This window comes from Phyllobates terribilis, unplaced genomic scaffold (assembly GCF_046119375.1).
Source record: "Phyllobates terribilis strain yellow unplaced genomic scaffold, ASM4611937v1 Scaffold_1__5_contigs__length_1240528914, whole genome shotgun sequence".
NCBI lineage: Eukaryota > Metazoa > Chordata > Amphibia > Anura > Dendrobatidae > Phyllobates > Phyllobates terribilis.
Genome location: NW_027362761.1, coordinates 30682106 through 30703923, shown reverse-complemented (window position 1 = coordinate 30703923; position 21818 = coordinate 30682106).

Below are 21818 nucleotides of genomic sequence, written 5' to 3'. Positions count from 1 at the left end.
ACACACCCACACCGTTGCTTAATTTTGCACACCAATATGTACAACCATGTGGTATCAAGCACTTCCCATGACCGTGTACGGCCAGTACGGCTTTCTTACCGTATTTTCCTCGTTCCACCTTCTCCAACGCTACACCTTACCCCCCACGAATAAAAAACACTTCAACACTGGATTCTTTGGATAAATTTGGCCACAGCGGCCATTTTATTAACAAACATTAACATATTAACAATAATAACTGATAAATTAAGAGGGGAGGGTTCTTGGAGCTAATAAGTCTGGCTTTTATAACACAAAAGAAATCCAACCGCCATCTTACCCTCAGCCGTGCACCACCAGCTCGAGGGCACCATACTTCCACAATACATGAAAGATTAATCACCTAAGAGCTCCCAGGGTAAAAACCTCATCCAGAGCCCTGACCAAAAATTGACAGACCACCCCCAATGTAACTTCAAATTACCCGGAATTCTCGCAAATTCCTTGTACCAACAAATCCATACCAACTCCAAGAACCCCGCCAACCACGCACAGCCCTGACACACCTCAGGCTCGTGAGTGCCCCAACCCCAACAATGCCCTTTCAATTCCATCCTGTATTGCCAAAGTCCAGAGATCAATTCCGATGGCATTCAAATGAACACCGTCCACCATCCAAAAATTCCCTGTTCTGGACTCTAAATCTAAATGTCTAATACTTATACCTCCATTCCTGATACAAAGGCCCCTATGGCCCTATTCAACTTCACCCTCGCTCTATTGATCCCTTTTAACGATCTCGCCGCCCTCCACTTCTGTCTAGACACTATATCTGACCACACCATCAGCAACCCTGGAAAAGTTGTCCATAATCTCAAAAAATCAAACCGAATGTCTTGAATTAATTCCCTAAGGGCCTTGTTCCCAAATCATTCCCACCTATGTGAACCACCAAGATATCAGGTGGTCTATCCAACCGTGCCGCTTTGTGGAATTCGGACAAAAACCGACTCCACGCCATCCCCCTAAAACCCAGCCAGCGGACAACAATCTGCTCCCTACCAAAACCCAGTTGCCTACCGTCCGGCCTTACGTCGGCACGCAGTGCCCCCCAATGTACGAATGAATATCCGAAAATCCAGGCTAACAATGGACCAGCACCTAAAATGATTAACGAAAAACATATTAACCAACTTGACAAACCACTTTTTCCATTGCCTTATCATAATTAATACCTCACATACGTAAGATAGCGGTCAGAATTCCACCTGCCGATGCGCTTTATCACCTCAGCACCCAAACCGCACCTATCTGCCTCTGATGCTGCGCCAATCCTAAATGAATGTGAGCCATATAATTCGGGGCTAAGCCCCAACTTGAGACTCCCTTTTTTAAGTACTGCAGTAAACTGAAAACGGGACAATAACGTTCCGTCTTCATGGCATAGAAGCGGGCCAGCTCTACCCGACCATACTTGCCAATATTCTTCCAAACATCTCCTTGGGCACATCATTGCCCTGTCCACCTTGCCCAACACCACACGCCTGCGTTTTCCAGCTTGATCCGTCTTAGAGTGTCTTAACCAAAAATCAATGTCCCCAACCCAATATCCCACATCCTCAGCCCGCAGTCTCCCCACCCTGCTTTTACTTGGAGCCACCAATTCCGCAACTCGCATTGCCCCAAAGAAAGCTAACGAAAAAGCCAGCCTAAACAATGCCAACTCAAAACTAGAACTACAAATCTTCCTTAGTACTGCACCCAAACCCTCTAACGTTGTAAACGACACTGGTCTCCGTTTGTCCGGCATTTTGTCCGGCATGTGTCTGCCCCTCCTGAAACCCTTTAATGCCTGCCTGACTAAAAAGGATTTTGTAGCGTCCCCTACTCCCTGCAATTTAAAACCGAACGCCAGCCCAGCCATGAACTTACTAACCCTTGACCCGGACGACCCAATCTCTGACGCCTTACCAATCAGAAACAAAACCACCAAACTTCTATCCTCGTCACTTACAATTGGCCCCCATTCAGCCACCCAAGTTTGCCATACTCGCCACGATGCCTCGTAAGCAGACCAGGTATTACTCGCTATAGATTCCCGAATTAGCCTTCCTGCTCCTCCGTAATTAGTTGCCACAAGTGTGAAGGCCATTCGTCTCCCACGTCCTTCGCTTCTGGCGCCAGAGCCCGGAAACGGTCACACTGAAAACGAGACCATGCATCCGCTATAGAATTCTGAACACCCGGAACATGTACACCCGAAATCCAAGCATTCAATTCAAGACACCTGAGCACGAGTTCCCTGAGCAACTTAATGACCGGAGGGGATGAGGCTGACAAACTGTTAATAACCGCCACCACTGCCATATTGTCGCAATGAAAACGTACCCTCCTATTCAAGAAAAATTCCCCCCAAATAGAAACCGCCACCACTATTGGGAACAACTCCAACAAGGCCAAGTTTTTTGTGTAACCCTACTGTTTCCACGATGTTGGCCACGCTCCAACACTCCAGCTCCCCTTACAGTAAGCTCTGAAACCTGCCCCGCCGGCTGCATCCATATAGATTTCGCAATCAAAACTGTCCACGAAATCCTGCTGAATTAACGACCTCCCATTGTAATTCTCCAAAAAACGTTTCCTCACTTCCAAGTCACCTCTGTGGTCTCTATTCAAACGAATGAAATGGTGCTGTGCCCTAACACCTGCAGTCGCCCCGGACAACCTGCGACAAAAAATTCTGCCCATAGGCATAATTCTGCAAGCGAAATTCAACCTCCCCAACAGGGATTGCAACTCCTTCAACGTTACCTTATGCAAGCTCCCCACCCTGTTCACCTCCTGCTTCAGCATGAGCAATTTATCCTCTGGTAAACGACATTCCATCTTTTCTGAATCAATCAGAATACCTAAGAAATTCAACACAGTAGAAGGCCCTTCTGTTTTTTGCTCTGCTTGCGGAACACCAAAAAGCTTAGCCACCCAAAACATAGATGCCAACAAGTTCCCACAAACTAACGATTCTGGAGGACCTATAAACAAAAAATCATCCAAATAATGAATGACCGACTGTACACCTGCAACGTCCCGTACCGCCCATTCCAAGAAAGTGCTAAAAGTTTCAAACAAGAAATTGCACAACCCATGGGCAAACATCTATCTAGGTAGTACTCCTCACACCAAAAACGCCCTAACAACGGAATGCTATCCGGGTGCACCGGAAGTAATCTGAATGCCGACTCAATGTCGGTCTTAGCCAACAACGACCCAGGCCCGTACCTGCGCACCCATTTTACTGCCGCATCAAATGATGTATACACCACCGAACATAGATCCTGATCAATACCATCATTTACCGAAAGCCCTTTTGGATATGACAAGTGCTGGATCAGGCAAAATTTATTCGGTTCCTTCTTTGGCACAACTCCCAAAGGCGAAATAATCACACCCTCACCTGGCAAACGCTGAAAAGGACCAGCCATACGACCCAACTCCACCTCTTTAGACAACTTTGCACTGACCACGTCCGGATGCAACTGGGCCGACCTCAAATTCTTAAGTGAAAAAGGAACTTTATGTGCGGGTGGAGGAATCCTAAAACCTTCTAAAAAACCGTGACCAATAACATCCGCTTTTTCCCGATCTGGAAATCTACTTAGAAAGGGGGCCATCCCGGGAAGTTTCACTGGAGTCTCCCCCTTGACGGGACCCACTGAAGGCTTCCCTTCTCCTTTCTTGAAACATCTAGAGGCGCTGTGGGAACTACCACTACAATGGGAACACACGTGTTTAAACTTACAGCTGTTCCCGTATTTGCATTGGCCGTCATTAAACTGCCAACATGTTCCCGATTTTTCTTTTCCACCCTGCGCTACCGCGTTACCCTCCCCCCCGAGTCCAGACGATTGACTACCGTTGCCTCTGCTCCCATGAAAGGACTGCCCGTATCTGGCCGGAGCCATTACCTTAAGCCACAACCCTATGTCCTTCTGATCCCACTTAATTTCTGGCCTCATCGCCTTCCTCTGCCTGAACTGCTCGTCGTAACGTAACCATGCCTGTCCCCCGTATGTACGGTGGGCCTCCCCTATGGAGTCCAAATAACAAAATAAAGCAGAGCAATTTTCTGGAAACTTCTCCCCGATAACGCTAGCCAATATTGCAAACGCTTGCAACCAATTTACAAACGTCTGGGGAATCAAACGCCACTTCCGCTTTTCTTCCTTCTCCTTCTTGCTATTGTCCTTCTTTCCCTTATCTAAATTGAACTTTTCCAAGAAGAGGAGGGAGAGTATTTTGACATACTCATCCCGCCAAATTTTTTCCCTTACCTCTTTTTTTAACTGTGCCCCCAAAGGCCCCTCGAAACACACGTACACTTCACCCTTGCCCTGTCGTCCAGCTTTACCGTATCTCCTTTTTCTTTCTCGGTTTGCACAGATACCGGAACCCCGGAGGACACCTCCCCGCTACCAACTACTGATCTGACCACTTCTGGCCCAGCCCACTGCGCTGCCGCCTGCCCAGGCAACCAAGCTCTCACGGGCGAGACATCCGTCTCACCTGCTACCCCGCCATCTAACTTCAGCAAGAATTACGACATAGTGCGTAAAATATCACTAAGCCCCGGTACCTGTGCCCCACTCGGCCCACCCACATTCCTCACGTCGTACTCCACCAATTGACTATTCGCTACCCCTTGTAATACAGCTCCTGCGGGCAATAAACCAGACATATAATCATACTCACGTAGCTGCGCAGGTGCTGTGTCCCCGCCAGCCGACAATCCTGAGTCCTGCCGATCCCGTGAGTTGTCGGTTCCTTGTTCAAAATCCGATTCTTCCGATTGGCGGCCATGCTCCAGGCCCGCGGCCCCGGCCTCCTAGTCACCAGGGGGACCCGAGCGCCTGCCGCAGCCGCTGATGCTCCCACGCCTGGAGTTCGCCTCCCGCTTGTCCTCACTCTGCTCCGCTTAGTAGGCCTGTCACCCCGATCGCCCCCAGACCTGGACCAGCCCGTGCTGGATGGGATGTGACTGCCAGGCTGCTCCACTCTGCCGTCTACCGCAGACTGAAGAGCTGGGCCTGCCAGTGCTGCTTCTCCCTGCTGCTGCCTGCCCTCCGATCGCTGCCGTATGGTGAGTCTCCCGCTCCGTCTGGCAGGTACCCCGACAGGAGCATCGCCAGGGATACCTGCTGTTCCAGATGTCCGTCCCGCCTGCTCCACCGCTGCGCGCCTCAGATCTCCAATTTTATGCCGTGTGCAGGCAGACTTCCGGTCCGGGCTGCGCTGCAGACGCAGGCTGCACTTCCTGTGCAGGCTGCACCTCAGTGCCGGTCCCCGATCTACGCCATTCAGGGCCCGCAGGCCGGCTGTGTGGATTCCTGCCGGTGCGAGCACGGCGGCGTGGCACTACACTGTGCTGCTCGCTACCCGCAGGGTCCCGTTAGGGGCTCCGCAGCCACCCGCAGATGCTCCATAGGCCGCGATCTTCGCGGTGTCCCGTTGGGTCCCGGTGCGTGGTCCGCTGCACGTGCTGCCCCCAGCAAGGCTGACAGCTGGGGCGTCAGCCAGCCTCCATCCTTATAACGGGCCGTGTCCCGCAGCTGGGCCACCAATGAATCCACTGACTCCATAGAGGTAGGGATTTGTGCTATGGGTCTTCCCTGTACCGAGTCCTACAGGAGAATGGCCCTTCCCACTCTATTCCCCATAAACCACCCCTCAACTCTTATAATGCCCGCCCCCATACTTCCTCACCCAATCCTAAACCCCCGCATCTTCCAAACTCAAAATCCTCCCGGCCAATTCCAGTCATGGGGGGACTTCCCTCTAGCTACACCCGACTCCAGCCCCCTCCTTGAAGTTTGAATACTGATGTACAAGTGTCTGAGGGTATAGAATATGCTTCAACACAAGAGTCCGCTAGGTGGCAGCATTCTACATCAAAGCAGCATAGCATGCTGATTGTCTATGAGGCTGAGTGCCCACGTAGCGTTTTTCAAGCGTTTATGCTGCGGAATTTCCGCAGCATAAACGCTTGTGAAACGCTAGGTAATCCGCCCCCCATGGTCCCCAAGGGGATTCCGCATGTTCTATGCACATGCTGCGGATTTTTCCGCAGCGTTTATGCTGCGTACAAAAATCCGCAGCATGTCATTTAATTTTGCGGAAGCGCAGCGGAACTCCCGCCATTGACTTGCATTGAGACGCATAGAAACCGCGACTGTACATTTTTACAAGCGGCTTCTATGTGCGGATGGTACCCAGTTCTGGAGGAGAGGAGACTCTCATCCAGACCTGGGTACCATTGTACCTGTAAAAAAAGAATAAAATAACAAATAAAGTTTATATTCACCTGTCCGGCGGCTTCTCTCTGAATGCTGGCATCGCTTGAGGACCTGCGGTGACGTCACAGTCATGTGACCGCAGGCCCTTCACCGCTCTGTCTCGCGATATGCCGGCATCCAGGAACCAGACAGGAACGAGCGCTGCAGCCATGCCGGGGCCTTGGGGGTGAGTATAGCTTTATTTGTTTTAATTTTTACGGTTCACACTATATAAATCCATGCTGTTTGCATGGATTTATAGAGTGTGACCTAGTTGTCAAGCACTTTCCAAGTGATGCTATCGCCTGGAAAGCGCTTGTCAATCTGCATGCGGAAACGCATGTGAATCCGCATGTATTCTGCAGGAAAAACGCATGCACAATCTGCATGCGTTTTTTCTGCCAGGGAGATGCAGAAATTTTCTGCTTCATTTCTGCATCGTGGGCACATAGCCTGACTCTCCCTCGTAAGGCCTTGTCCAGTAGATTTGTAAGCCAAAACTAGGTGTGAAACCTACAGACTGAAGAGTTCAAAGGCCACCTTAAGTATTGTTCAGTATTTTACATCTGTATTTGTAAGCCAAAATCAGGAGTGGAACAATCAGAGGAAATGTTAGGCATCAGGCAGTTGCTGGACCTGAAATTGGGTCAGAATCATCTGTGGTCTCCCATTCTGGTCCAGCCAGGGCAGATGCTGCTTAGCATTACCATTGGTCCCAACGCCTAACCTAAACACTTCTTAGCCTCTGTGCAGTGAACACGGCTACGGCTACGGCTACGGCTACGGCTACGGCTACGGCTACGGCTACGGCTACGGCTACGGCTACGGCTACGGCTACGGCTACGGCTACGGCTACGTTTACGTTACTTGTCGCACATCTCTCGTGCAGTTAACGGAGATAGTGCGAATCCCTTTTCCCGTCTTGGTGTGCAGTAACACTGGAGGGATTTATATATTAGTTGGTTGTTTTACCTTCTTACCCGGAAGGTGTTCGGCCGCAGTCTTCTAGGCTGCATCGCGGACCCCGGGTTCGGTTGCTTTCCATTATTAATAAAGTTGTTTGCAACCATCCCCATAACAGTATCAGAGCGCCAGGGTCTTGCCGAACATGGCTGACAACCATATTAAAAATGCTCTATCTACCAGAGAGATTCCAACCTCCCTGGAGGAGTTAATCTCTCTCACTAACCGAATAGATTTGCGTCATACAGAACACAAGTTAGAGCTGGAGATCTCCAGACTTCCGTTTCGGTTGGCACCTTCATTCTCTAGACCCATTTCCAAACCCGCGACTCACGATCCGGAGCCTGAGGCTATGGATATATCCCGGACTGAATCTAGCTCCTCTCGTTCCCGACCTGCACATCTCATGGAGCACCCCATTAATAAGGATTCCAAGCAGTCGGGAAAACGAGTGTGTCTAACCGCCGTTGGAGGAGGTGTGTTAGATTCCGGGGCTTCTTCCTCCAAATTATTGTATAAGGTGACGTTGCTCTTTGGAACAACCACGGTTACTGCCAAGGCGTGGGTGGATTCTGGCGCTGATGGCAATTTTTTGTCATCTACGTTTGCCCAGAAGCACGCCATTCCTATGGAGTTACTGCCAAAACCAATGAACATTAGGGTAGTCAACAGTTCACTGCTGGACACTCAAATCACTCACCAGTCGATTCCCCTCACCATGTCGTTCCCTCAGGGTCACCGGGAGGTTGTCTCATTTCTTATTATTCCCGGTGGATTGGATGAGGTGCTATTGGGTCTTCCATGGTTACATTGTCACACTCCACACATTGACTGGAATACATGGAGAATTTCTTCCTGGGGTGAGAATTGTGTGTCTCAGTGTATGGTTACAGCCACCCGGAGGGTAGTCTCTGAGCCTTCTACCGACTTGGCCGCTCTCACTGTGCAATATCAGACTTTTGCGGATGTCTTTCCCAAAAAGGCTGCAGACACTTTACCTCGCCGCCGACCGTATGGCTGTCCTATTGATTTGGTCCCCGGCACAGATCCTCTGTCTGTCCCCAAGACCCAGGTCTTGTCAGATTATATCAAAAAGAACCCTTGGGTAGACCCTTTGTCCCGATCCATGGATACGGCTGAAGACGATGACGAGCCCAGGCTTACCATTCCTTCGGGAAGTATGCGGATGGTGGCTCCAGTGTCCCTAAACCAGGTTCCTTCTGGGAGGACGTTCGTTCCTCCTAATCTACAAAATGAAGTGCTCTCCTGGGCACATGCCTCTAAGATCGGAGGTCATTTTGGGGTCAAACGTACCACAAAGTTTCTCCAACGGCCGTATTGGTGGCCCCGGTGGCACCAGGACGTTAAGGAATATGTTCTAGCGTGTGTCTCCTGTGCGAGAGATAAATCATCCCGTCAAAGTCTGGCTGGTCTTCTCCATCCGTTACCCGTGGCGGATTCCACAGATCAGACTCCGCTTCTTCTGAATAATGGCCAACATCTGCACGTTCCGGTTCCTATGCCAGTTCCCTCTGTGGAACCTGGGGTCAGAGATTGGGCTCTGGAGGCGCGGGAGGTTTGGGACCATACCCAGGATGCTATATTGGCCTCCAAGAATCGGATGAGAGAGTTGGCTGACACTCTTCGTCGTCCAGCCTCCGTATTCTATCCGGGCAACAGAGTGTGGCTCGCGGCTCGCAATATCAAAGCACGCGGGGAATCTGCTAAGTTTGCCCCCCGCTTTATTGGTCCTTTCAAAATTTTGGCCCAAGTAAACCCCGTAGTGTACCGTTTACAGTTACCATGACGCCTTAGGAGTCACGACACTTTTCATGTGTCGCTCCTTAAGCCCGTTCGCCTGACAAGATTCGCTGAACCCCAACCTGCTACAGACACCAGGGGTGATGATCTCGAGGTGCAAGCTATTGTGGGGTCTAAGATGGTTCGTGAAAAAAAATATTTGCTGATACACTGGAGGGGTCATGGATTGCTCCTGGGAACCAGTGGACCACATTCATGCCCCCCTGCTCATTGAGGAATATGAGCATCAAGTGGAGGGGGATAATGTTAGGTGTCAAGCGGTTGCTGGACCTGAAATTGGGTCAGATGCTGCTGTGGTCTACCATTCTGATCCAGCCAGGCAGATGCTGCTTAGCATCACTGTCAGTCCCAACAGATAGCCAGTGTAGGAGAAGTACAGGCTGTCTCTTGGGTCCTTGTTACTAGTATTGGTAAGCATAGGTTGCGGAGGGGAACAAGGGCTGCTACAGCCCGAGTCCAGGATGCACTGCACTGAGCATGCCCGTGACATGGCGGACCGTGATTGGTGCTTTGGTGTCAGCTGATCCGGTGACCTGGCACCGCCTGATTGGCCGTGGGTGACATCATCAGTAGTACAACCAATAATGTGACAGTGGGCGGGGCTTAGTCTTTAAATAGGCCGCCCACAAGCATGGCAACGTGCTCTGATCATTGAGCTAAGGTTGTGTTCATGTGTGGACGCTTGTCTGTTTGAGCTCCACGTGCTGTCTTGCTGCTCTAGCTTCGGACAGGCAGATTTAGCTGGGGATAGGCAGTCTTAGCTGGAGGGAGGCAGGTAGTTCCGTTTGACAGTCTGGTTCCGACAAGGGGGTTGTTATTCCCCCCCGAGCAGACTGCAGACTCCGTATTCCTGGCACCGCCTGTTAGTCACGTGGAGAGTGACTCCGCAGTCCGGTCGCACACCGGCTGGGAGCAAGTATACGCCGGCGTGAGTCACACACACTTCTTAGCATCTGCTGCGTAGCCTCTGTGCAGTTAACAGGGCTACGGCTACGTTATTTGTCGCACATCTCTCGTGCAGTTAACTGGAGGGATTTATATATTAGTTGGTTGTTTTACCTTCTTACCCGGAAGGTGTTCGGCCGCAGTCTTCTAGGCTGCATCGCGGACCCCGAGTTCGGTTGCTTTCCATTATTAATAAAGTTGTTTGCAACCGTCCCCATAACAGGAAAAGTATAATAGAAACACGTCACCACTTCTGCATTTATCACCCACTCCTTTTTTTGGCTTACAGATACTGATGTGAAATACTGACCAAATACGTGTGAATGTGGCCTAACTGAAATATTCACTCTTCTGCTGTCTTGGAGCCACTCCTGGTTTACAAATACTTATGAAATACTGATCGGTGAATAATGTCTGTCAGTCCTGGCTGTCTGAATCATTAAGACCACAGTTACCCAACAGTCATTGCAAATGCTGCCGTGGAGCGTTGTGGGGTGCTGCTTAGCTGCCAAAGATCCCACAACCTGGCCCCCACTGCAGAGTTAGGTCCTTTTAGAAGCTGCTTGGGGACAGTTTCGTTAATTTCCTTTTTAATGTGTCATATTTAGAACCATTTCAGTGCATAACTCCTTATTGTGGTTTTAAATAATAAAAAAAAAATGCAGCCACAGGGAGTCGCCGGAGGCCAGTGATCGTGCTTCCGGTGATGAGAGCGCCGCAAGGTAAGAAGAAACTTTTAAAGCCACACTATGAGGGCAGGATGGAGAGACATGGGGGGCCAAATGGAGACATTGCGGGCAGAACGAGTGACATGGTAGGCAGAACGGGAGACAAATGGAGACATTGGGGCAGGATGTAGGATGATAATACTGTAGGACATTATTACTGCTGTGATGTATTTTATTTTTGAGGATACTGTTTTCAGTGGGAAGAGGGGGCACTATGTCACTTTTTTTTCTACATCTAGTGTAGTGTAGAAGTTGGGGAAAAATTGGGGAATGTGGTCTGTAAGCTGCTCTAGATAACTGTTATTTTATGCAGAGGCGAGTCCTGGCTGAAAGTGATGGTTGTCTGTGCTGGATGAACAAGTAAAGCGAAGATGAAGGACTTCAACTAGAGATGTCACTAGTGAGTCGGTGTGTTATCTGTACGTTGACACTATACACTGTGTACTATGCACAGAGCTCCTGTGTATAATGACACTTAGGCTGTGTGCCCACTATGCGTTTTTCAAGCGTTTTTGCCGCGGAATTTCCGCAGCGAAAACGCTTAAAAAACGCTTGATATTACGTGCCCCATGGTCCCCAATGATAATCCGCATGTGCTGTGCACATGCTGCGGAAATATCCGCTGCGGATTATCATTGCGGAAAAAAACGCAGCATGTCCATTAATTTTGCGGACACGCAGCGTAATTGCCGCCATTGACTTGCATTGAAACGCTTGATATCTGCATCACTACATGTGCACACGCGGATATGAAGCGATTCAATGTGCGGATGGTACCCAGGCCTGGAGAAGAGGAAACTCTCATCCAGACCCGGGTACCATAGAAACTGTAAAAAAAAGAATTTAAAATAAAAAATAAAGATTATACTTACCTTCCGATGGCCCCCGGTCTCCACAGCGATGCGTGCGGTGTGTTGGGCGGCTCGCGGTGGTGTGAGGACCTGACGTGACATCATTGAGTCATGTGACAGGTCACGCGACCACTGACGTCGGCGGTCGCGTTACCTGTCACATGACTCAATGACGTCATCGCACGTCCTTCACACCACTGCGAGACACCGGGGAGACCGGACAGAGCGGAGAAGGAGACCCGGGGGCATCGGAAGGTAAGTATAATCTTTATTTTTTATTTTTCACCATTCTTATTCTTTTTTTTTAAACTATTACTTGGTCACACTATATAAATCCATGCCGGTTGCATGGATTTATATAGGGTGACCAAGATGTCAAGCACTTTTCCAAGTGATGCTAAAATCGCTTGGAAAAGCGCTTGATAACCTGCATGCAGAAATGCATGGAAAAACGCTTGACAAATGCTTCTACCTGGCGGGAAAAACGCATGTAAAATCCGCATGCGTTTTTCCTGCCAGGGAGAAGCAGAAAAAATATGCAGCATTTCTGCATCGTGGGCACATAGCCTTATGGTAATATTAGTATTCTGTTTTTTTAGTAATGATTAGTATTATAGTATTCGGTCACTATGTGGTGGTAATATGTGTTCTGGTCACGGTGTGACAGTATTTGTTCCTTGTATGTGGTCATTTTAAAAAATATATGTGACACATTCCCTTAAATAAAAATATACCCCAAATTCTTTTTAGGTATATTTTTATTTATTATAAGAAATATTTAATAGGTTAGAGTAGAGTAGGGCCCGGACAGAAGAGTCTCTTTGTTGTGGTGGCGGCTTTAAAAAAATCTTTTTGTTAAAACAAAAGCTGTTGGCTATGTATGTAGTCTTGCGTTCGATGGGAACTGTAACTGTGTAATTGGTGAAGACGTGCATAAAGTAAAGTTTTTCCGAGAATGCGGTGGTGGGACTGTGGATGGGATGGAGGTGGAGGTATGGAGGTGGAGCCTGGACGGAGTCTCAAGGGGGCCCGAAAATTTTGCCAGTGTGGGGCCCCGAAAATTCCTGGTGGCAGCCCTGATATGGGCTATAAAATAGCACTTACTGTATTTTTCACCTTCTATATGGCATGCTGCCTCTATTTTTTTTTTAATATAAGGTTTTGTATATACAGTGGCATGTAAAAGTTTGGGCATCCCTGGTCAAAATTATTGTTAGTGTGAACAGTTAAGCAAGTTGAAGATGAAATAATCTCTAAAAGGCCTAAAGTTAAAGATGACACATTTGGGCACCCTGCATGGTTAGTACCTAGTAGCCAGGGCTGTGGAGTCGGTGAGCCAAACCTCCGACTACTCAATTTCCATGACACCGACTTCACGACTCCGACTCCCTCATACATGGCTCATGTTTACGTGATAAATTTACTGTAGCACAGATAAATCTCAGCTAAAAGTCTAGACCCTTAGATCAGGAAGAGGATAGACATTTATAGGACATTTCATAACTTTCCCAAATTCTTATGAAAAACTATTCCCCACAAACTGCATTGAATTACTGTACCCAATTTATTATATATTTTAGGAGTCTGAGTCGGTCCATTTTATACCGACTCCGACTCCACAGCCCTACTAGTAGCACCCCCTTCTGAAAGTATCAAAGTTTGTAAATGCTTTTTGTAGCCAGAGAAGAGCCTTTCAATTCTTGTGTGAGGGATCTTCATCCATTCTTCCTTGGAAAATTCTTCCATTTCTGTGAGATTCCTGGGTCATCTTGCATGCACTGCTATTTTGAGGTCTAGCCACAGATTTTCAATAATATTCAGATCAGGGGATTGTGAGGGCCATTGTAAAACCTTCAGCTTGCGCCTTTTGAGGTAGGCTATTGTGAAATTTTGACGTGTGTCTTGGATCATTATCCATTTGTAAAAGCCATCCTCTTTTCAACTTCAGCTTTTTTACAGATGGTTTGCATCAATAATTTGTTGAAGTTTCATTGAATCCCTGTAAGAGGGTGACCGGGATGGTCATGCGCCTCTTTCCCTTTTGTGAATGTATTGTTCTACTCTCTGTTTAATTATGAATATGTAAATGTCTAATGTTAGTTACAGGGACAGTACATGTTAGGAGTGGATGGTATATTATATTTGGAATTGGGTGCAGTGCAGTGGTGGGCACAATAGTTTAGGATAGAAATAGTTAATATATTTAGTAATAGCTCCAGTGTAGAAGGAGCCGGAGTAGTAACGGAGTAGTTTGATGATTGGTCCAGTTGAAAAAGGGGGAGGAGTTTTGGCCAGAGGGGAGCAAAGGTGGCTACTTTGAAGAACCTAGAATATAAGACATATTTTCAGTTGTTTCATACTTTTTTGTTAAGTATATAATTCCACATGTGTTAATTCATAGTTTTGATGCCTTCAGTGTGAATGTACAATTTTCATAGTCATGAAAATACAGAAAAATCTTTAAAATGAGAAGGTGTGTCCAAACTTTTGGTCTGTACTATATATATACCAGGGGAGGAGTCCTGAGGAGATAATTTGCATATTCCCACTGCATTTTGGGGTAAGTGAAGAGTCTCCGCGAGCTCAAAGAACACTGGATTTTGGCTGTTGGAGCTGAAAAGAGGACATCGGTAAACCAGGGGAGGAGTCCTGAGGAGATAATTTGCATATTCCCACTGCATTTTGGGGTAAGTGAAGAGTCTCCGCGAGCTCAAAGAACACTGGATTTTGGCTGTTGGAGCTGAAAAGAGGACATCGGTAAACCAGGGGAGGAGTCCTGAGGAGATAATTTGCATATTCCCACTGCATTTTGGGGTAAGTGAAGAGTCTCCGCGAGCTCAAAGAACACTGGATTTTGGCTGTTGGAGCTGAAAAGAGGACATCGGTAAACCGCGCATTTTGAAGCTTTTTTTTTAACCTTTTTTCACTGTTTTCAGAACATTAACAATAAGAACATGGAAGAGTCCAGGAGCCATTTGGTGAGCTGCATATCCTGCTACATGTTCACAGACTTGCCAGTGGAAAAGCCAAACTTCACATGCCAGAAATGCAAGCTTGTGTCCCTGTTGGAGGAAAAGTTGCGAAATCTAGAAGAGAGGTTAACTACCTTGAAAATCATTAAGGAAGGTGAAGAGTTCTTAGACAGAGCAGAATTATCTCTTCATGATTCAGAAAGAGAAGAAATTCGAACTGCACCTGACGAAACAGAGGAATGGAAGCATGTGACCCACAGAAGCAGGAGGATCGAGAGGCAGTCAGCACCCATACTGCTCAGGAACCAGTACCAGGCTCTCACGCAGGAGAACCATGAAGAAATACAGCAAAATAAGACTTTGCCAGCAATGAATAACCTTGTAAGCCCTCAGAATCCTCCTGGATGGAGAAAGAAGAATGTTGTGAAGAAAAAACGGAGAGTGGTGGTCATGGGGGATTCCCTGTTAAGAGGAACAGAGGCCGCTATCTGCAGACCAGACATCACCTCAAGAGAAATGTGCTGTCTTCCAGGAGCAAAAATTAAAGATGTGTCTGACAGGATATCTAGACTCTTCAGACCTACAGATCACTACCCATTCCTGCCAATACATGTGGGGACAAATGACACCGCAGGAAAGGACCTGGAAACCATCTGCAGTGACTTTGAAGACTTAGGCAAGAAAGTGAAAGAATTGGGAGCGCAGGTGGTCTTCTCATCCATCCTCCCAGTGGATGGCCATGGAACAATGAGGTGGAATAAGATTCTACAGGTGAACAACTGGCTACGTCGATGGTGCCGTCAACAAGGATTTGGATTTCTGGATCACGGAATGAATTACCTATACGATGGACTACTTGCTAGAGATGGGGTGCACCTTACGAAGACTGGAAAACATGTATTTGGAAGTCGCCTTGCTACACTCATCAGAAGAGCTTTAAACTAGAACAATGTGGGAAGGGAAGCAAAAGGCCCGAAAAAGCCATACAGCTGACAAATACTATTGAGATCTCTGCTACTGGAAGTGGAAAAGAAGAACAAAGACAAAAAAATCTAAATAATAAAAATATGGGAGGAAGAGAAACCAATCACAAACTAAAATGTTTTTATACAAATGCACAAAGCATGGGCAACAAACAAGGAGAATTGGAACTACTAATGCAGGAAAAGGAATATGATGTCATTGGAATCACTGAAACTTGGTGGGACGATACACATGATTGGAATAAAAGGCTAAAAGGATACAACTTATTTGCAAGAAACAGACTTGATAAACGAGGAGGAGGTGTTGCATTGTATGTTAGAAAAGCATATATCTGCACAGAGATTGAAGCTTCAGAGGCTGGGAGTTCTGTGGAAACTGTTTGGGTAAGAATACAAGGAGAGAACAACGGAAAGGACACCATTGTAGGCATTTACTACAGGCCACCTGGGCAAGCTGAAGATATGGATGAACTCTTTATGTATCAAATTACCAAGTTCTCCAAAAAATATGACGTAGTGGTCATGGGAGATTTCAACTATCCAGACATTTGTTGGGAATCTCTCTCAAGTAAAACTAACAGGTCAAGCAAATTCTTATCTTCTCTTACTGACAACTTTATCTTCCAAAAGGTAGGGGAGAAAACAAGGGGATCTGCTACTTTGGATCTAATCCTTATAAACAGGGAGGAAATGGTTGAGGAGGTAAAGGTGGCTGGGACCCTAGGAGGCAGCGATCATGCTATTATAGAATTTTGGATAACTAGAGGAGGAAGACATGTGAAGACTCAAACTTCAAGGTTAGATTTTAGAAAGGCAGATTTTAAGAGACTCAGAAAGAGAATAGGAGGGATCCAATGGCTGGATGTCCTTAAGGACAAAAATGTCCAGGAAGGATGGGAAATTTTTAAAAATGAGATTCTCAAAGCACAATCGTTAACAATCTCGAAAAGTAGGAAGAATGGGAAGCATTTAAGGAAACCAGGATGGATGAAGACAGAACTTAAACACATGCTAAAAAGAAAGAAAGAAATGTTTATTAAATGGAAAGAGGGAGGCATATCTAAAGAAGATTATAATGCAGTCTGCAGATCCTGCAGGGCACGTATCAGGTTAGCTAAAGCTGACAATGAATTAAGGCTTGCAAGAGATGTCAAAAGCAATAAAAAAGGATTTTGGGGGTATGTCAAAAGTAAAAGAAAAGTCAAAGATGCTATAGGATTTTTACAGGATGAAAATGGAGAAATGGTAAGAGAGGATGTTGAGAAGGCCGAACTTTTTAATTCCTATTTTGCATCTGTTTTCTCTCAGAAAGAAAATGTAACATCAACTGATCTTCACTGTCCTTTTAAAGGAATAGAGGAATCCAAGTTATCTGTAAACAGAAAGATTGTGAGGGAATATTTAGCTAACATAAATGAGTTCAAGTCTCCAGGTCCAGATGAATTACACCCCAGAGTACTGAAGGAGATCATAGAAGAAATTTTAGAACCACTCTCCATAATCTTTGAAAATTCTTGGAGAACAGGAGAAGTCCCAGAAGACTGGAGAAGAGCAAATGTTGTTCCTATCTTCAAAAAGGGGAAGAAGGTGGACCCAGGGAACTATAGGCCGGTGAGTCTGACTTCTATACCAGGAAAGATCTTTGAACAAATTATTAAACAATATGTATGTAAGTAAATGTATAAGAATGAAGTGATTAACCAGAGTCAGCATGGGTTTGTAACTAACAAGTCATGTCAGACTAACTTAATTTCCTTCTATGACAGAATCACTGACTGGGTGGATCAGGGAAATGCTGTAGATATAGTATATCTTGACTTCAGCAAAGCATTTGACAAAGTATCTCACACCATCCTTATTGAAAAAATGACCAAGTATGCAATGGACCAGGCAACTCTTAGGTGGATTCATAACTGGCTTAGTGATCGGACTCAAAGGGTGGTTGTAAATGGCTTTACATCCAGCTAGATGAATGTCTCAAGTGGGGTACCACAGGGCTCCGTCCTGGGACCTGTATTGTTCAACATCTTTATCAATGATTTAGATGAAGGAATTGAGGGTAAACTGATTAAATTTGCTGATGACACAAAGCTAGGAGGGATAGCTAATACTAGAGAAGAGAGAGAGAGGATTCAAAAAGACCTAAATAAACTGGAGCAGTGGGCAGCAACCAACAGAATGGTTTTTAACAGGGAAAAATGCAAAGTACTACATCTGGGCAATAAAAATGAAAAAAGCATATACAGAATGGGAGGAATAGAGCTAAGCAACAGTACATGTGAAAAAGACTTAGGTATACTAATAGATCATAGACTGAACATGAGTCAACAGTGTGATGCAGCAGCAAAAAAGGCAAATACAATTCTGGGATGTATTAACAAAAGCATACAGTCTAGATCACGTGAAGTCATTATCGGTCTTTACTCCTCTTTGGTCAGACCTCATCTGGAATACTGTGTACAGTTTTGGGCACCACATTTTAAAAAAGACATAGACAAACTGGAGCAAGTTCAGAGAAGAGCGACCAGAATGGTGACTGGTCTGCAAACCATGTCCTATGAGGAACGGTTGCAGGATTTGGGAATGTTTAGCTTGCAAAAAAGAAGACTGAGAGGAGACTTAATAGCTGTCTACAAATATGTCAAGGGCTGTCACATTGTAGAAGGATCATCTTTATTCTCATTTGCACAAGGAAAGACTAGAAGCAATGGGATAAAACTAAATGGGAGGAGACACAGATTAGATATTAGAAAAAACATTTTGACAGTTAGGGTGATTAATGAGTGGAACAGGCTGCCACGAGAGGTGGTGAGTTCCCCTTCAATGGACGTCTTCAAACAGAGGCTGGACAGACATCTGTCTGAGATGATCTAGTGAATCCTTCTTTGAGCAGGGGGTTGGACCAGATGACCCAGGAGGTCCCTTCCAACTCTACCATTCTATGATTCTATGATTCTATGATATATATATATATATATATATATATATATATCTTTCTCTGCAGTATCTGTGCATCATGAATCATGGTATGTGTTAAAGGGGGCAACTGAGACTCTTTCGCCCAGGGCCCACAAAAACCTGGAGCCGGCCCTGCCTGCACCCCTCACAAAACCTCTACCCTTGAAATGTTCCCTGTGCCATTGGCTGCAACACAATCCCAAAGCATGATTGATCCATCCCCATGCTCAATGGTTAGCGAGATCTTGTTTTCCTGAAATTCTGTGTTTTTTCTCCACACATACCTTTGATCATTGTGGCCAAAGGGTTCTATTTTAACCTCAATGGTCCACAGGACTTGTTTCCAAAATGCATCAGGCTTGTTTAGATGTTCTTTTGCATACTTTGGACGCTGAATTTTATGGTCAGGATGCAGGAGAGGTTTTCTTCTGACGACTCTTCCATGAAGGCCATATTTGTGCAGGTGTCTCTGAACAGTAGAACAATGTACTACAGCTCCAGAGTTTGCTAAATCTTTCTGAAGGTCTTTTGCAATCAAGTGGGGGTTCTGATTTGCCTCTCTAGCAATCTTATGAGCAGCTCTCACTGAAATTTTGCTTGGTATTCCAGACCTTATCTTGACCTCTACTGTTCTTGTTAACTGCTATTTCTTAATTACATTTCAAACTGAGGGTAACTTGAAAACGCTTTGCTACTGTATGTGTTTGTGTATGCAGGTCCGTATTTGGCATTCATGCTATCATAGGCACTTTAAGTGATTACGCCCCCTGGTAAGTCAGACTAAGGGTATGCGCACACAATGTATTTTTCAGGTGATTATGCTCTGTAAATCATTTGGGAAAAATTAATAAATATATGCCCTACAGTGTAAAAACAACTTGCTGTGCATATGTTTAGTCTTCTCTCTTTAAAGGCATTATCCTGTCCAAATCAATAAGTCTGCAGTCACTCCGTGTGACTGCAGATCTATGAACCCCCCCCCATCGCACAGTGTGTGTGATTCGCTGATTTATGAGCCAGGACTGGCGGGTATGTATGCGTTATACATACTCCGGCCAAAGCCCATCCGATGGGTGTGGCCTCGCTCCATACAATTGTCCATACACCTAGTCGGTGTTTGGCCTCACTCAATACAAGTGTATGGAGCGAGGCAAGTGAATGCTCTGGGTGGATTTGACGCGCCCCCTGGGCCGTGGGGTACTCGGTAGCCGGGCCGGTCGATGATGGGGGATGTCACCGTGGTAGTTTATGATTTCGTTCAATATATTAACAATAATCCGTTTAATATTTCTTTCACCTTCCAACAAGAAAAGGAGTCCATTCTATATTTGGATATCAACCTAAAAGGGTCAATTATAACTGGTAAAATTGATTGCTCCCTATTTCGCAAACCTACTGCTGGGAATTCTATATTGCATGCTAACAGCTGCCATCCCAGGCATGTTGTGAATAATGTTCCAACAGGAGAATATATTCGAGCTAAAAGATGTTGTACTAACAGAGAGGATTTTTTGAAGGAGTGTACCATTATTGACCGTAGATTTAAAAACCGTGGCTATTCAACTAATGTGCTCGAAAGGGCAAAAATTAAAGCTGATAGTAAAAGCCGAGCAGAATACTTACAGCAGAAAAAAACTGCACGAGAAAATCTGCCTAATCTAACTTTTTCAACTACATATAGCAGTAATTTTCATCAAGTGACTGATGTGATTAAGAAATACCTTCCGGTGTTATTGACTCGCCCTCCCTGAGCGGTGGGGATACACGGAGCCGGGCCAATGTATGGTGGGCGGTGTGGGATGTCGTCGTGGCCGTGACCCGGTCCGTGCCCAGGGCTGTCACACAAAAAAAATGGGCTTTTGGATGAGTGGTTGTTTGACTACGCCACCTGTGGTTTCTAGTGAAAGCCACCAGCGCTGCAACAGTCCTCTGAGGCTGGTGTTCTGGCAGCTTGGTTGGTACTACTCCCCACAGGCGGAGTAGGCCTCAGGGCAGTGGGTAAGATCTGGAGAGTTGTGGTGGGTGCAGTGCCATGCAGGAATGAACAAACGGAGGCAATAGATGAAGTCATCCAAGCTTTACTCACTTTGGTGAAGTAGCAGCTGCAAAGCTTCTCTCTGCTTCTTGTGGTGCGCTGCAGCCACCAGGAAGGGGCTCAGCACTCCTCAGGTAGACCAGGAGCACCTGTCAAGACCCCGCTGGTGTGTTCCACTCCTTAGTAAGTTCTCCCACTGAGTCTTCTCCTGACTGTCTGTGGTATGAACGTGGTGTAAGGCCGGGTCCCACTGGGTAAACGCAGGTTGAGAGATACAGGTGGCGACTCCGCTCCGTCCGTATCCCCCTGGGATCCACTAAGCCTCCGGGCTTTTCTGACTGAGACGTGAAGTGACAAAGTCAGATATCGGGGGCCGGTTCAGGGCCGGCTCCAGGTTTTTCTGGGCCCCGGGCGAAAGAGTCTCAGTGGGCCACTTTAACACATACCACGATTCATGATGCAGAGATACAGCGGAGAAATATATATATATATATATATATATATATATATATATAGTACAATGCAAAGATTTCACTTCTTACATTACATGAGTGATATCTATTGTAAATTCCACAATAGCTCAGAAACCGGTGAATCGCTCCACACAGAATACTGGCCCCCATATAAGGCTCCATACGGAATACTGGCCCCCATATAACGCTTCATACAGGATACTGGCCCCCATATAACGCTCCACACAGAATACTGGCCCCCATATAACGCTCCATACAGGATACTGGCCCCCATATAACGCTCCACACAGAATACTGGCCCCCATATAAGGCTCCATACGGAATACTGGCCCCCATATAACGCTTCATACAGAATACTGGCCCCCATATAAGGCTCCATACGGAATACTGGCCTCCATATAAGGCTCCATATGGAATACTGGCCCCCATATAAGGCTCCATACAGAATACTGGCCCCCATATAACGCTCCATACAGGATACTGGTCCCCTTATAAAGCTCCATACAGGATACTGGCCCCCATATAACGCTCCATACAGGATACTGGTCACCTTATAAAACTCCATACAGGATACTGGCCCCCATATAACGCTCCATACAGGATACCGGTCCCCTTATAACGCTCCATACAGGATACCGGTCCCCTTATAACTCTCCATACAGGATACTGGCCCCCATATAATGCTGCATGCAGGCTGTTACCCCCCACATAATGCCCCATACAGGCTGTCCCCCCCTTATAATGCTCCATGCAGGCTGTTACCCCCCACATAATGCCCCAT